The following is a 14780-nucleotide window of genomic DNA, read 5'->3' as shown; positions in this document are numbered from 1 at the left end:
AGCTCTCAGGTTGCAAGAAACAGTACAAAGCGTGGTGAACATCTCTCCCTGGACACTTTGCGGGGGGATCACAGTGGTTATGAAGGGAAATTGAGCCACTGAGGTCTGCCATGGGGCTAAACCTTGCCAGTAATCACTAAAATGACTTTTTATAAAGAGTTAAAGCAAGATTTCCATGGGACGTGCAACCTTCAGCCCACCTGCTTTGCAGGAACCAGGCTCCCACCTGCAGCTGGACAGCTGTCTGCTTCTTCTCACACATTTCTACCCCCTCCAGATTCAGCCACGTTCCTTCAGGAGAAGCAAAGAGAGCTTTATGAGGCTCCAATAAAGATATCACAGACCTGGACTCAATGCAGGACACTAAGTAGCCAGGCTCAGAGGTGCAAAGAAATTTAGATGAGGGACATCAATGCAAGTGAGGTTCATGCTTTGTACCACAGGGATGGCAAAGTCTTTCACACGTTCCATAATATTAAATGTGTGGGAATTGAGATGGAAACACGTTCCTGGGGTGGATAAGAGATGTCCCCAGAGTTCTACAGACTTTCCACTGCATCTTGTCCCCTGTCCCACTGCAGTAGGTCCCCCCACTGCACCCACCCCTAAGCACCCTCCAGCCCACTTTAATCTGCCCGTCCCACTTCACCCATAACTGCTCCTCCTGGTTCCAGCTCACATCTGGAGCAAATCCAAGACACAGGGTGCAAGATAAGGGAAGAACGACAGATCCCTCAGGCTCACCTCCCAGCCTGCCATTGCCACAGTCATTGCCAGGGCTGGAAGTGGCTCAGCCCAAGAACCCAGCCGCTGGGAAATAGAACTCCCTCAATCCTGTGCAAAGAGAAGAGCTGTGACAGATATTTCTTCCTATATTATCTTGGACTGTGCCTCAGTTTCTCCCATGTATCTTCGCCTGCAACCTAAGACAGGATCAAGCCTTTCTGTGGTTTCTTTTTGGGGAGGGGGGCTGTTCTATAGTTTACCTTTCCTAACCAGACACTCCTGCAGGCAATTAAACAAGCAGGAAAGAGATTTAACCAGCAGAGAGGCAATGATTTGTACCACTACTACCATCTTTCCAGACACCCGAGCTTGATGAAATACTCAACCCTGACCACAGGCACCATTTTGTGCCCATCCATCACCCCTCAGCTCTTGGGGGCACACAAAACCAGCAGCACCCGCTGAGGGAAGCGGCCTTTTTGCAAGCCCCAGCAATCAGCCACGTTTGGGCTGCAAACCAAATGCCATAATTGTCTCCAGGGTATCTGGAGAAGGGAGGGGAGGGCAGGGGAGGATGGAGGAAAACACGCCCGACCCCATCGGCCCATCCACACCTCTCCACGTGTCTCTTCACAGGGAGGAGCATCGCCGGCATAGGCTTTTTTTTGACCATATAAGGCCAAGTTCTTCTCCTCGTGGCCAATCCAGGAGGAAGGCAAACACCTGAACCATGCCCAGTTTGCCAAGGCCCAACCTTCCCTGCCCAACGCCCTGCCTCCTCAGGCAGGCATGCCAAGCTCTACCTGCAGCAGGGCAAGGAGACAGAGTTCTCATAGTCTTGCTCCAAACTGGCACAAGACAGGGAAATTCTGGCCTGTATGAATCGACCATTGGGCACAGAGCACGGTTGGGGCTTTCCTCTCCTGCAGCCCTTCAGACTCCTTGTGAATGAGCTCAGTTTGATTGCTGCAAGGGAGGGCTGCCCCACAACGCAGTTGTTGCATCTCACAAATCCCACCTTTCTTCCAACTATTTCCAGTCATTCACCGTCCCAGACATGTGAAAAACCTCTTGTTCTGTACTGCACCCAGCCTGGCTGTTTTGTTTCCACCTCCTCCTGTACCTTGCTTGCACAGGGCAGCCCTAGGGTCTCTACCTCCTAAATAGTACCTGGGAGACAGTAGTGCCTGTGCAGACCTGCTAAAGGAGCTACAGCTTTGGGATGCCCTCAGCCTTCCTTTGGGTTGGGGGAACAGGAGCCAGAGGGAGCCCCACGCATTTCCCAGTCACTGGTGGGATTCCCAGCACTGCCAGAACTGGTGTAATGGGGCTGACAGCCTACTGGCCCAGTGGCTCCCAGTCCTGGCACGGCACTTCATCCCTGAGAGGAAAAATGAAGGACAAAGTTGGACCACCACTTACAGATTAGCGACGAAATTAAGAACATCCAAAAACCCCCATCCAGACCCAAAGCTGCTACCGGCTGAGAGGGATGCAGGACAGACCCTGAGCTGCCAGCCCTCAGTCCATTTCCAGGCCCCACTGCTCTGCTGCAGCCACGCACGTGCCAACTCTTCCCTGGCTCTGCATGCCAGCACCCTGACCAAACGAGCCCAGGAATTTCAGAGAAACCAGCATTCTCTTGTTGTGCTGCCAAGATTCGGTACCCGCCTGCCAACAATCCTGGTTAGAGCGGGACAGATTCCAGGAGAGTTGTGTCAGCTCACTGCCCTTGGGCTTATGGGGTGGGAGTGCCCATAGGTCCCACGCCTCCACCTCCAGGCATACCAGGGACTCACAGCAGCTGCTGCTTCAACGCACTCCCCACCCAAATACCTGCGTTTCCACAAGGCTGCCATGGGTCTGAAAGAAGCCTTACCTGAAACAAAATGGAAATTGGGTTGGCCTTCTGGTGTTTGCCCATATATAATCCTGCACAGCCCTCCAAGAGGACAGAGCACTGATGTGGGGGCAGAGAGGATGGGGATCAGCACATGGGGGAGAGCAACGTTTTGTTCCACAGAAGGCACAAATCCAAACGATGGTGCTGCTCATTTCCCAGCACCTCCTGACCTATTCTCCCCACTGCACACACACACACACCATTCATGTCATAGAGTAACATCACCTGCTGGCAGTGGGAGCCTGTGGGAACCTAGAGCATGAAGCAAAAGGGCAATGGGAGAAGCAGAAGCTCTGCCCAAAGCTGGGGACGCAAACAAGGCACCTCCAGGCAGGCAGGAGGAGTGTGTGAGCTGTGTTCTATGGCTGTGCTAACCTCCAGCAGGTCTCAGCAGAGAGGGGCACGTTCCTCTTTCCAGCATGGGAGGTTATCTCTGAGGCTTGGAAAGGTGAGCTTGTCCAGACCACAGCCACGATGCCACAGGCAGATGTGTGAGCTGGTGGCTGAACAAACATGGGAAAATAGAAAAAAGTTCACATCAGTGATTGAGATTGAGACTTCAAAACTCAGATGAGGCCCTGTTTGTACCAGGATTCACATGCTGCAAGCACAGATGGTAGCCAGCCCTTTAAGACCGGGTTCAGCCAAGGAGCCCTGCTGCAAACTTGCTCTGGTGGCTCAGCTGGGCAAGCAGGCACTACCAGCAGGAAGACCAGCTCCTGTGGGACTTTGCAGACATCAGCAACCAGAGCTTGTGTCTGGGCTTCAGTTCTGAATCTGCTTGAGAGGTCATGCATAGTCTCAGCCAGTGCCCCTTCTCTACTAACCTTAAGCATTCAAACACCTCAAACCCCTCGAAATCCTCATTAGAAACACTCAAGTGCTCATGGTGACAATTGAGCAGCGCAAGGAGCCGCACAAACAGCACGCATTCACCCTGTGTCAATGCTGGCAGTTTGGGCCCTGACCACCCAGCTGTGCTCCCTCCCAGCCTGACAGATGTCTGCAATGCACTGATACACCAGGCAGCCTCCAATCCTGATGCAGCAGATTGAGCTGAGAGACACGGAGGGGCCCGGGTGAGCTGGGGCAGTGCCCAGCGTGTAGGGCAGGGTAACAGAAAGTATTTGAGATTGCATATTGGCCGAGATGAGTCACAGAGCAGGATGGGCAGTCCGGAGCTGCCTGCTCAACTCTCCACCCCTACCTGCACGTTACCCTGGGAAGAAGCAAACCGTGGGAACTGGGATATCACAGCAGGCCAAGCAAGTACAAGAACATGGCTGTTGCTGAGAAGAGATTAAAACTGTCCATCTCTGCAAAGCAGTGACTTAGCGAGAGGAGGAAAACCCCAGAGCTCAGCAGGTCTAGGTGCTGGAGATTGGCTGCTCAGCCTGGCACCGTCCCCGTGGCAATCGGCCAGGTATTCATAACATAATGGGAACAGTGCTCACCCATTCCTGCCAGGGCCTGCGTGTGTTTGTGAGATTTCATAGACACACCCTTCAATTCAAGGCTTTGGAAAAAAAGCTCAGCACCTGGGGAGGAGAAAAGGAGGGAGGGGGAAAAGAAAGGAGAAGGAACCACTTCAGAGCTGAGGAATCCCAGCTGTGACTCACCAGGAGCTCTGACGCAGGAAGAGGGTTGGGAACGCCAGGAGGGGGGCAGGATGTGTGGGGCCAGGCAGCCCCTCTGCATGGAGGGTCCCTCCGCTGGGCTTGCTCAGGATGCAGCCTCCTCCTGCAAAGGTGACACTGGGCTGGAGTTTTGCTCATGAGAATGCACCCGGATCATTTTTCAGCATTGCCAAACCTGTCTGCTCACTGCCTGTCTCCTCGTTGCCCACATGTCCAGCTTACTCTCACTAATAGCACTGGAACTGACACCAAGAGTGCAACAAACCTCCTGATTTCAAATATTCCCACCCTGGTGGTGCCCCAGTGCAACACCAGGACCCTTCCCAGCCAGTAGCTTCAGCCTCCCAGCAAACACGTGCCTCGTTGAGCTGCCCCAACCAACATGCAGGGAAGGGGTTCACACCTCAAGGGAAAAGAGAGCACCTGGGTTCTGATTCCAGCTCTTTCAGCATACCCAAAAGTATCCACTGTGATCTACCCAGTGCAGGGTAACTGCAGCAGGGCTGAATGACACCACCAGCAACACAAAAATCATAGAACATCACAGTTGGAAGGGAACAAGGGGATGCCTGAATCCTACCCCTGGCCCTATGGAGCATTAATCAAACCCCACATCTGAGAGCAGTGTCCCAGTGCCCTATGGGCTCCATCAGCTTGGGGCCATGCCCACTACGCTGCTGAGCCTGTTCCATTCCACCAGGAGCTTTCTGCATACAAAACAGGGATGAGAAACACAAATCAAGAAGCAAGGTCACATCAGATCGGTCCAGAACCACTATGGGTTTATGCCTCCCTTGTCTCATTGGCCTCAAGGTATAAATCCAGGACTCCCTTAGCACTTTACTAGCTAGAAACCTGCCTGGCTCCACTGAAGCCAGTGTCACCAGTTCACCTGCTCAGTGCCAGCTCTCCCACCAGGTCAGATCAAGTCCCAGGTTTTGACATCGGGGGAACATGGTGGAACCATTGCTGGCTCAAAACTCACAAACTGGTAGTGAATATGTATAACCTAGACAAGGAAGAACCAATGCAAAACATCTTTTTCTTTTAGAACTCTGGACTGCAGCGTGCTAAAAACCTCTGAAATTCACTCATTTAGCTTTGGATTTGCTCAGAAACCTGAAACTTTGGGGCAGACAACACGTTTTCCCCTCTCAACAGCCAGACCACAGCTGGTTATTCAGCCTTCATGTCAGAGCTTTCTCCATTTAATTCTGTACTGTGCAGTCCCGTTTCTGATGGAGCAGAAGCCTCCATCCATACCCTGCTGGCAGCTTCCCAGACAGCCAGCTCACACTCACAACAAACACCCATGGGACATGTTCTGACCTGAGCACTGAATTCAGTTCTCCCTGGAGGATTCGCCCACATTCGTATCTGGAGCTTGCTCTGCAGATTATACAACACGTATTATTTAGGGCAGCAATGCCAAGAGGACCTGGAGAAGGAGCCTCCACTTTAGAAGGTCCTGAGGGATCCTAATGGGACCAAGGAAAAGGACTCAGTGGTTGGGAGGACTGAAGCTTCATACAAAAACCAGAACCATGACCTTCAAACTTGTTCAGTGCTTCTCAGTCTTTGTTGAGACCTTAAGTAGAGCAAGAAGTAACTCAAGACAGTGGCTTTGAGTGTATAAACCAAGCCTTGATTGCAGCTGAGCCCCAGTCTGCTGTGCTGGGGTTCACAACTGGAACTGCCTCCTGGCTGCATCGCCACTCAGTTTGGGGAAGGGTCAGCATTTCAATCTCCCCTACCTACAGTAGGGCTGACCCATTCCAATTCCATTGCCACTCCAGCCTGGGAAGACCCCATTTCTTCACCATCCAGGTGTCCATCCAGGTCCTCCAGCTGCACAAGGAACAGGCAGTGTCAGCATGGGAAGACCCATGATGCTCCCAAGCTTTATAAAACCATGCTGAAGTCACAGCTCCATTCTGAAGTCAATTTACAGCAGGTAATGGACAGCACTAACAGGACAGAATTATTGGGACCAGCCTGAAACCTTATTGAAGGTTATTATGTTGTGGATGCCCCATCCCTTGAGGTGTTCAGAGCCAGGCTGGATATGGCTCTGGGCAGCCTGGTCTGGTGGTTGGCGACCCTGCACATAGCAGAGGGGTTGAAATTAAATGTTCATTATGGTCCTTTTCAACCCAGGTCATTCTATGAGGATGCTTCTTTCGACAAGCAGCAGAGCTGGCAGATTAAGTAGAACTTCAGCCTGATTATTCTCATCACCTTGCTCCTGATTTATGCAGCTAAAAACAGACACTGGCATCTGTCCCTTCTCTGCCAGCTTAATCCCAAGAGGAACAAGGAGAAATCTCATCAACTACAGCAGCACAGCAGGCCTGGCTCCCTTCTGAGAGCTGCTTTTGTACCAACTTCTCTACCATTTACTGAGAAGTCGGAGCTTTTTGCAAACCATCCCAGCCATGCAAGGAATGGGGTGGGGATGTTTTGACACAGTCTTGGATCATTTACAGATCCCACCCAGCTGTGTCTGTGCTCACCTAATGCTCTCGCTGTCCTCTTGTTTCTCAGGAACATCTAGCAGAGAGCAATTCAGATAAGCATAATGCTTCACAGAAGCTGCTATAGAAACATTGATTTCCACTGTAAAACCTGCTTACCGATTGCTGCTTGGAAAGGAGGGAGAACATAAAGCCTTAAGCAGGGGGGGAGTAGGTCCTACTTAGGTAAATTAAAGGACAGAAAGGCCCCAAGTCAGCCAAGAGTGAATCTCCCTTAGCAGCATTAAACGTCCTTCACACTTCCAGCTGCTAAACTGAAGTGAGAGAAATATTTCCCCTTACCAAAAAGCAACCCTAGCAGATGCAGAATGCATGCCATCTAATCAGAGATACTAGTAGATACTCCATTGGTTAACCCTCACCCCAGGTACAGCTCTGCTAAAGCAATTGCTCATCTTGCTGTGGCAGCTCAGATCCAACTCCCATTACTCCCATCACCTCCTCTGCTTCAAGCTGGCTGCAAATGGTCAGGACCAAGGCTGACAACATCCCTTGCTCTTCTGTTAAATCCTACCCTGTAAGACAAAAAAAATGCAAGGTCCTCACACATCCACAGCTGCTTTCTGCAGAGCAGAACAGACGTGCCTAGTGCATATGTACATAACTGCCCCCATTCTCAGTGTTTATCATCTGAGAAGACTTGCAGAATCACATTTGTTTAGATTTGTTTAGTCTGGGGTGAGATCCAAATCCAGTTTCAGATGCGGATCTGCATTTCACAACCAGCCTTTATTCCTCTCGTGCACAAAACCAACTGCACTGAGAAACCTGCAAACCTTCAGCGGAGCCTTACAGCCAGAGCTCACCTGCTGACAGCTGGCGAGGTGTCTGCAGCCCTGCAGAGCAGTGTTTCCTTCGGTTCTCAGACACTGGGGGAGAGTTTCCCTGACTTCACAGGACCGTATTGGCACACAGCAGTAGCCAAATACTCTAGATAACCACATAAAGCAGGAACAGAAAGGCCAAGAGTGACTTTGGCACAACTAAAAGAGTGGTGACAGGCATAGGTAGGGATGCTTAAGAACAAGGAGCCCCCCATCCTTCACACAAACATACACACTCGTGTCCCCCATCCGTGCAAACACTGCTCTGAAACCAGGAGAGCAATCATGGCAGGCAGACAGCCCCTGGGCTGGGGAACCTCAGGAGACACAGCTCAGGCTTCTCTTTCCACCTGGCTGGGAAAGGACAATCCCAGGCTGGGCCGCCCAGCCCTGCAGGGCTCTGTCAGCATTGTTTGCAGCGGGGTGCAAGGCTGCCTGCCCCACCTGGCGCTCCCCTTTGTGCCTTTGCTGAGCTCTGATCTGACGGCGTCCATCGCCCTGGGGAGGGAACTGCTCACAAACAGAGCAGGAACTGCTCACAAACAGGGCAGACGGCTCCAACCTACTTTTGCTGGGTTTTGCACAGAAGGCAAACATCAGAGGCTTCAAAGCTCCCACATCAGCAAATTGTCTGGCAAGCATCTTGGCAAAGAAATGCCAGAGGGAGGGAAGTGAGGGGATTCTCTCCTATGGGGCTGCTCAGCCTGTGGGCTACATTCAGGAACAGCTCATCTGCTGCTCCTTCCCTTTCCCCAACCCCCCCCCCCCCCCCTCCCCAGGCACAGATCAACCTGCTCCTGCCATCTCCTCTGCCCCTCATCCCTGTTTTGCCATCATGCAACCACAGTGCAGGTGCCTCTACCCCACAGCAGGTGCACATGCAAAGCAGTTCCTGTGCTGGGGGAAAAGGAGCCATTCTCCTGACTTATCACAAAGCCAGTCTGTATTTCTGCTATATGACATCCATAGACATATCACAGGGAGAGGGATTAGGATGAGCTTCTCCCTGTGGTCTCCCTCTACAAGACCTCAAGTTGAGCATCTCTGCTCTGTGGTCTGCAAGCCCACCTTTGTATGACATTACACTGAGGCTTCAGGAGCAGCTGCTGGGCTCAGCACTCACCTGCCCTGGGCTCAGCAGTCAGAGCAGGGAACCTGGTTCTGCCCCAACCAGTTGCTCTGCTGGAGACAACTGTGACTGTCACCAACCCACTCCTATGGAACAGCAGGCCCTCTGTTATCCCCCCATGCACAGTCTGGTATGCAGCTTCTTCTCTCCTCCCTATCTCTACACGCACCCACACCCACGCATACACAGCATTAACAGCTTTACTCCTGGCTTTACGAGCATTTACACACTCAATAAAGCATTCTTTTTGCCTTGCAGTTGTGCCAGCTCTTTGTAAACCCTCAGCACTCTTCCTTTTGAAGCTGGAAGAGAACCAGGCCACCTCTACCAACTCTCTTCACAGCAGCTTTCAGCTTGCAACTCCTTAAAAAGACTTTCCTCCCTTTCCCCAAACCTCTGCCCTTCTGAGTCACGCTCTGTGCAATGCCTGAAGTCAGCACTTCACACGAACCAGCTGAAGCTGGTCTCTGGAAAAATGCAGACACATCCATGCAGAGCACAGGGCAGTGACCAGCCAGGACCTGCAGACCTGGCAAGGAGCAGAGCAGGTTTGCTGGTGACAACACCAGCTAGAAATGCAGATCAAGAGAGAACACGGAGGAGCAGAGCAGCTTTCCTCTCCACCTCCCCCCCAAGGCAAAGCTCAGTGTTTGGGACACCGACTGCTCACCTGGGAAAATGGCTGCGGGGAGAGAAAAGCCTGACACAGGCTGCTCTTCCTTTGCATTGTTCCTCAACCCAGAGCTCAGGTAAATGGGTCGTTTGGCCTTACCCAGCCTGGGCTGGGAATCCCCCCTCCCAAATCCATTTTACAGGCTAAAGGGGACCAAGCCACCAGCCCTCCTAATTTCAGCATCGATAGCACAATGCTCAGGAGCACAGATCTTCCCATGCAGAGGTGCCCCAGGAGCACCCAACCCCATTCCCAAGTATCCTCTGCATTTCCTCTCCTTCTCTCCCTCCTATCTCCAAAGCAGTGACACATCTCACCGCCTCTGTGAGCTCCCTGCTTCCTTCCACTGAGCCATAGCCCTTCAGGACAGCATCTTTCCCCACTTGAAACCAAATGCTTTATTTTTGCACATTTCCACACTTTGCTCTCACATAGCTCCTCCATGAAGGCAAGGCTTACCCTGAGCACCATGCAGAGCATTACAGAAGCAGCCACACCATTTTGGAAAGTCCCACAGAAAGTCCTGAGAAGCAGGGCTTGTTCCAGGTAAGGTAGGAAAGGGGTTTTCACAGCTCAGTGTGACTGCCCTGATCCAAAGACAAGGTCAGCCACAGAGGTGATCTGCAATGGGATCAGAAGTTATCGAGGGCAAACAAAAAAAGCAGATCTCTTCTTAGGTATTTGTCCTGTTTAACAATTGCTGGTATTTGAGGAAAAGACTAAGCAGCACCTTCTTAAGTAATGGTCAAAAAAAAGGCAGAGTTAAAATTCAATCTGAGTCAGTGAGGAATGCACTGCAGGCCCCGCTCTAGGGGCTGGAAGGCAATAAATAATTCAGCATCTGCCCTACTTTGGCCACCCCAGACAAGAGGAGTCAACACTGGGAATGTCCAGAACACAGCAAATCAGTCCCAGGAGACTGAAGAGCCCTGGATAATAGCCACCAGCACACACATTCCTGAAAAGCTCTGGCTACTTTCACATAGTGCCCTGCTAATCCACTTGCTTCCATGCACCAGCAATAATTAGGCTCCATTGCAATGCAGCAGGAGGGGACTGAGGTTCTCTATGCAGGGCTGGGGGTTGATGGACTGCAGACCCCACACGGAGGGTCCAGCATTCCTGCACCTCTGTATGCATATTTAAGATGATGCATCTATCAGAAGGGTTTATGAAAGCCTTCCCTCTCCTATATGCTTTCCTCAAGGAGGATAAGACAATTCTCAGCGTGCAACCACGGATCCCTTCCTTTGCACCTTTGCACTCACAGAAGTGCCACTTCATTTTCTCACCACCATCTCCCATGCCTGAAACAGGGATCTTTGAGGAGTTAAAGGAGATTAAAGGGACACAGAAAGAGTCGAGCAGCCTTGAAGGGCCAGCCAGGAGAGGAGCCGCCCTGCTTCTCCCTTTTGATCTCCGCGTGAGCGCCACAGAGCTGCCCTTGGCTTTTGATGTGTCACCCTGCAGATTGTTCTCTCGCAGCAGGACAGGCCTGTTGCAGCATGACTGCTCCTGGATTTCAGCTGCTGGGGGAACAAAGCTGTACTCCAGCAGCTTCTACACATTTCAGAGCTGTCAGAGTCTGGGCTGACCCCAGGGGTGGAGGGGAACTGAGAAGGCCAAGGAGGGACACCACCCTCAAATTCAGCTCTAACTAAATCCCTGCCAGTCATACGGAAGGTGCAGAAACTGCTACTGCAACACTAAAATAGAGTGACTTAATCTGGCATCACAAAGCACTTCACAGATGGAAACAGGGCAGGGGATCTGCAGTGCCGTGCCCAGTCTTTGGCCCACTGTACACAACTTAGATGAAGGGAGTTTAATGGAAGGACGAGTAAGACCCCTTCCTTACCCCTCATTTCAGAGGAGTACAGAGAGCTCTGCTGCTCTGAAAACATCGTCCCTCAAAACAAAACCGTGCCCTGTTAAAGGCCCATGGATTTAGTGGCTTTGTTGCAAGTGAGAACAAAAATCCAAGCAGCTGATAATATGCATTTTTTAACCTGATCTACAACTGACCCAACTTGGATTCTCTGTTCAGCTCAGGTCTGCACATCACTGTGTATTCACTGAGCTCAAGGGCTTAGCTTAACACGTCAGGTTATCCTGTGTGAAATATCCTGCACAAGGTGAGCAGTCTGATGAAAGCAGCAGCTTGCCCCAGTCCCACAGGCAGCTGGGGACAAGGCTCAGAAAGGAACCCACATTTCCCACCCTACAATCAAGTTCTTTGAGACCTGAGCACCTACCAGTCTTGCCAAAGGGTTATGAGCATATCCTGAGCCCAGATCACAACTCCAGCTTTTTTACCCAAACTGGAGACTCCTTTGGACTCCAAGACCAGTGGTTGACCCAACTGTAAGGTAAAAAGGACACTCCTACATCAACTAAACACAAAAAACTCAGGAGGCAAGGCTTCTGCCTGTAATGCTACAAGAGATCAGTGTGCAAAGGCCTGTGGGAAACCAAACCTGCCCACATTAACACAAGCAAACCTAATGAAAAAGTTGAGGTGCCAGGAGTGAAACCCTAAAAACTAAGAAGAGCAAGCCCAGTGGTAGACCAGACTGCCCACACACCACTCATCTACCTATATACTACTCCATTGGGTCCAGAGAGACTGCACCAAAGCCTTGGAGACTCCAGGAGTCCACTCTCACTTAGTCATCAAACCTAAGGGTACAAAGCTACACTGCACCCATCTCCATAACCAAGAGGACACAGGGAAATCAACAGGCAATCGTTTCGTCTCCCTCTGGCTTGCTCTGACATACCCAGTGCTCTCATTTGTAACTTGGCCAAACAGGACAGCCTTCAGCACAAGTCTGGAGCGAAGACAAGGGAAGCCCTCTCCCATAAGCCCCCCCCCCCAGCACTGAGGAAGGGGATCAGGTTCTTCACCCCACCAGCTAACCTGACAAACCAGAACTGTGCAAGAGGACTGGCTCACACCCGGTACAGAACAGGCATCGTGTGTTTGATGCATAGCTGTTCTTCTTTCAGGTCCCCAGCGCGCCAGGAACAGATGCCCATACTTCACGGGGCTGACACCTCTCACTTTTCTCCTTTAATTCACAGGCTGCAAAGTTCCAGGAAGAACAAGAACAAACGTGCCCTCAGCTGAGCAAAGGAAATCCGAAAATCTGCAGCTCCTAACATACACGCTTGTAGTGGCAAGCTGCCGGGTTTCCAGCTAGAGGAAGCTGCTTATGGGAGCAGACACACTGCTGCCAACCCTCAGTTCCTAAGCTTGATTCCTCCGCTCCTGAGCTGCTCAGACATTCTGGGGAAAGTGGAGTGAGAAAGGCCAACAAACCAGCGCTTGCAAGGCTGTCAGTGTGTGCGTGTGCAGGAATGGAGGCAGACAGCAGGGAGACAGGAGTTTACAGCACTCGTTTGATCCGGCAGCTGTTAATGTTAAACTGATAAAGCGGCCGCTGTTGCACCATGTTTGCACACTACATTCTTCCCCACTCAGTGCATTCCTTGCTCTCATCCAGTCCAAGACCCTAAGAGACAGAGAACTGCTCCTTAGCGTAAGAGTTAAAATGAAAAAGTTAATTAAAAAAAACAGAAGGAAAAAAAAAAAAAGGGATTTCTCATCAACTCAATTTAATTTACTTCCTACAAAGGCTGGAAACCACAGCAGAATCACCCAGAAATTGGAACTCAGCCCCAGCTTCAATAGTGACTTGCTCAGCTTTAGCTATTCGGTCTAGATTTTTCTACCCAAGGAAGGAGGATAATTACACACAACTCGCTACACAGCAGTGGTGTGAGACTTAATTAGTCAGAACACTTTGAAGGTACAGCACCTAATTAATATCTGAAGCGGCTGCAGTGATCATTATGTACAATGGCATAGCTCACAGCTGATGATACAGCTCAGCTCATCAGGACTTTTTCATCCTCAAAAGTGCTGCGCAAACATCCAGCCCGTATTCCACATCAGAAATCTCCACGATGGTGGGTGGATGCCAAACTCCTTTCATGGATGGAAAAACTGAGGCAAGGTCTGACGGGGCCCAGCAACAAACCACAGAGCCTGAGAACTCAACGAGGCACTCGCATGGGAACTCCCAGTTTGGTGCTGGGTGGAACAGGGCAGCACCTTGCTGTGAATTCTGTAGGCTCCTGCAGACAACTGTGGAGCCGTGGAGATGGAGGGAGCAAGCAGGACTTCCTTACTACCCTTCCAACATGCAGGAGAAAAACATGACACAAAATGAGTGGACCAGGATGGCAAAGAAGGTCAGCACAGGCAGCAGAGTAGTGTGAGCACGCTCCCATTTCCTTTGTTTTAGCAACAGCACCATCCCTGTATTGCAAAGATGAGCACAGAGGCTTCTGCACCAGCTTTGCCATCCCTCATCATTACACAGGTGTCCTCAAACAAGCAGGGACATCACTCTGCCTCCCCAGCTCACGAAGAACAATGACCACCCAGCTCTGCACAGCGAGAGAACAGGTGTCAGTCTTAACCCCCACCTTTACTTTCCTTATCTCCTGCCACCAGGAGACCTGTGAATACCTCTTAACCACGTTGCAAAATTGAAAGAGCACAGAGTATATAAAAGAAATATTCTCCAGAGCCTCACATAAGCACAGCAGATGAGATCCACAGGCTTTCTTCTGTTGCTGTGTCATGGAGCTGGGCTCCCAGCTGTCTCATCTCATGACACCTTCCTGGAGAACAAAAGCAGCGAGCTGGAAAGAAAGGAGATTCTTATTATTTTAACACTGTCTGCTAAAGGACTGACTTCATTCCATTCCACCTGGTATCTCAAGAACCACACAGGGATTTATGTTGACGTTAATTTAAGCTGTGTTTGTGGCAATATCCAAAGGAAGAGAAACAAAACACGCTGCTGTGCCAAAGTCAGAGTAGTTTTGGAGCTGAGCCATTTCTGAGTGGGATATATTGATATTAGCAATTTAGAAGTCCAGACTTGAGACAGATAAGAAGTCACCGTACTGTTACATACACACTGGGCTGGTTTGCAGGTCTGCACGCAGCCAGCACATAAAGGCTGCAAAAGAAAGAAATGAGGAAATAAGAAAACAGAATCTTTCAACAATGAGCAGACCAAAGGAATCACCCAGGCAGATACTATCAGCGCAGAAAGAACATAAAACAGGCCCTCTTTGAAGAGGAATGCCATTCCAGGTGGGTGCAGGGAAGGTCTCCTGTAATTCTTTGGGTTGTTTACCTTCCTAGCAACGATTTATTAAGCTTTTCAGACAGCTGTGCAAATTCCCACGCAGAACTGAAAGGCAGAAAACCCTGCTCACCCCTTTACAACAGACATTTTCAAATATTTCAAAGAGAACAACAAGGAATGTTGACA

The sequence above is a fragment of the Lagopus muta genome, chromosome 28, assembly GCF_023343835.1.
Source record: "Lagopus muta isolate bLagMut1 chromosome 28, bLagMut1 primary, whole genome shotgun sequence".
Lineage (NCBI taxonomy): Eukaryota > Metazoa > Chordata > Aves > Galliformes > Phasianidae > Lagopus > Lagopus muta.
Note: the sequence above shows the minus strand (reverse complement) of the source record.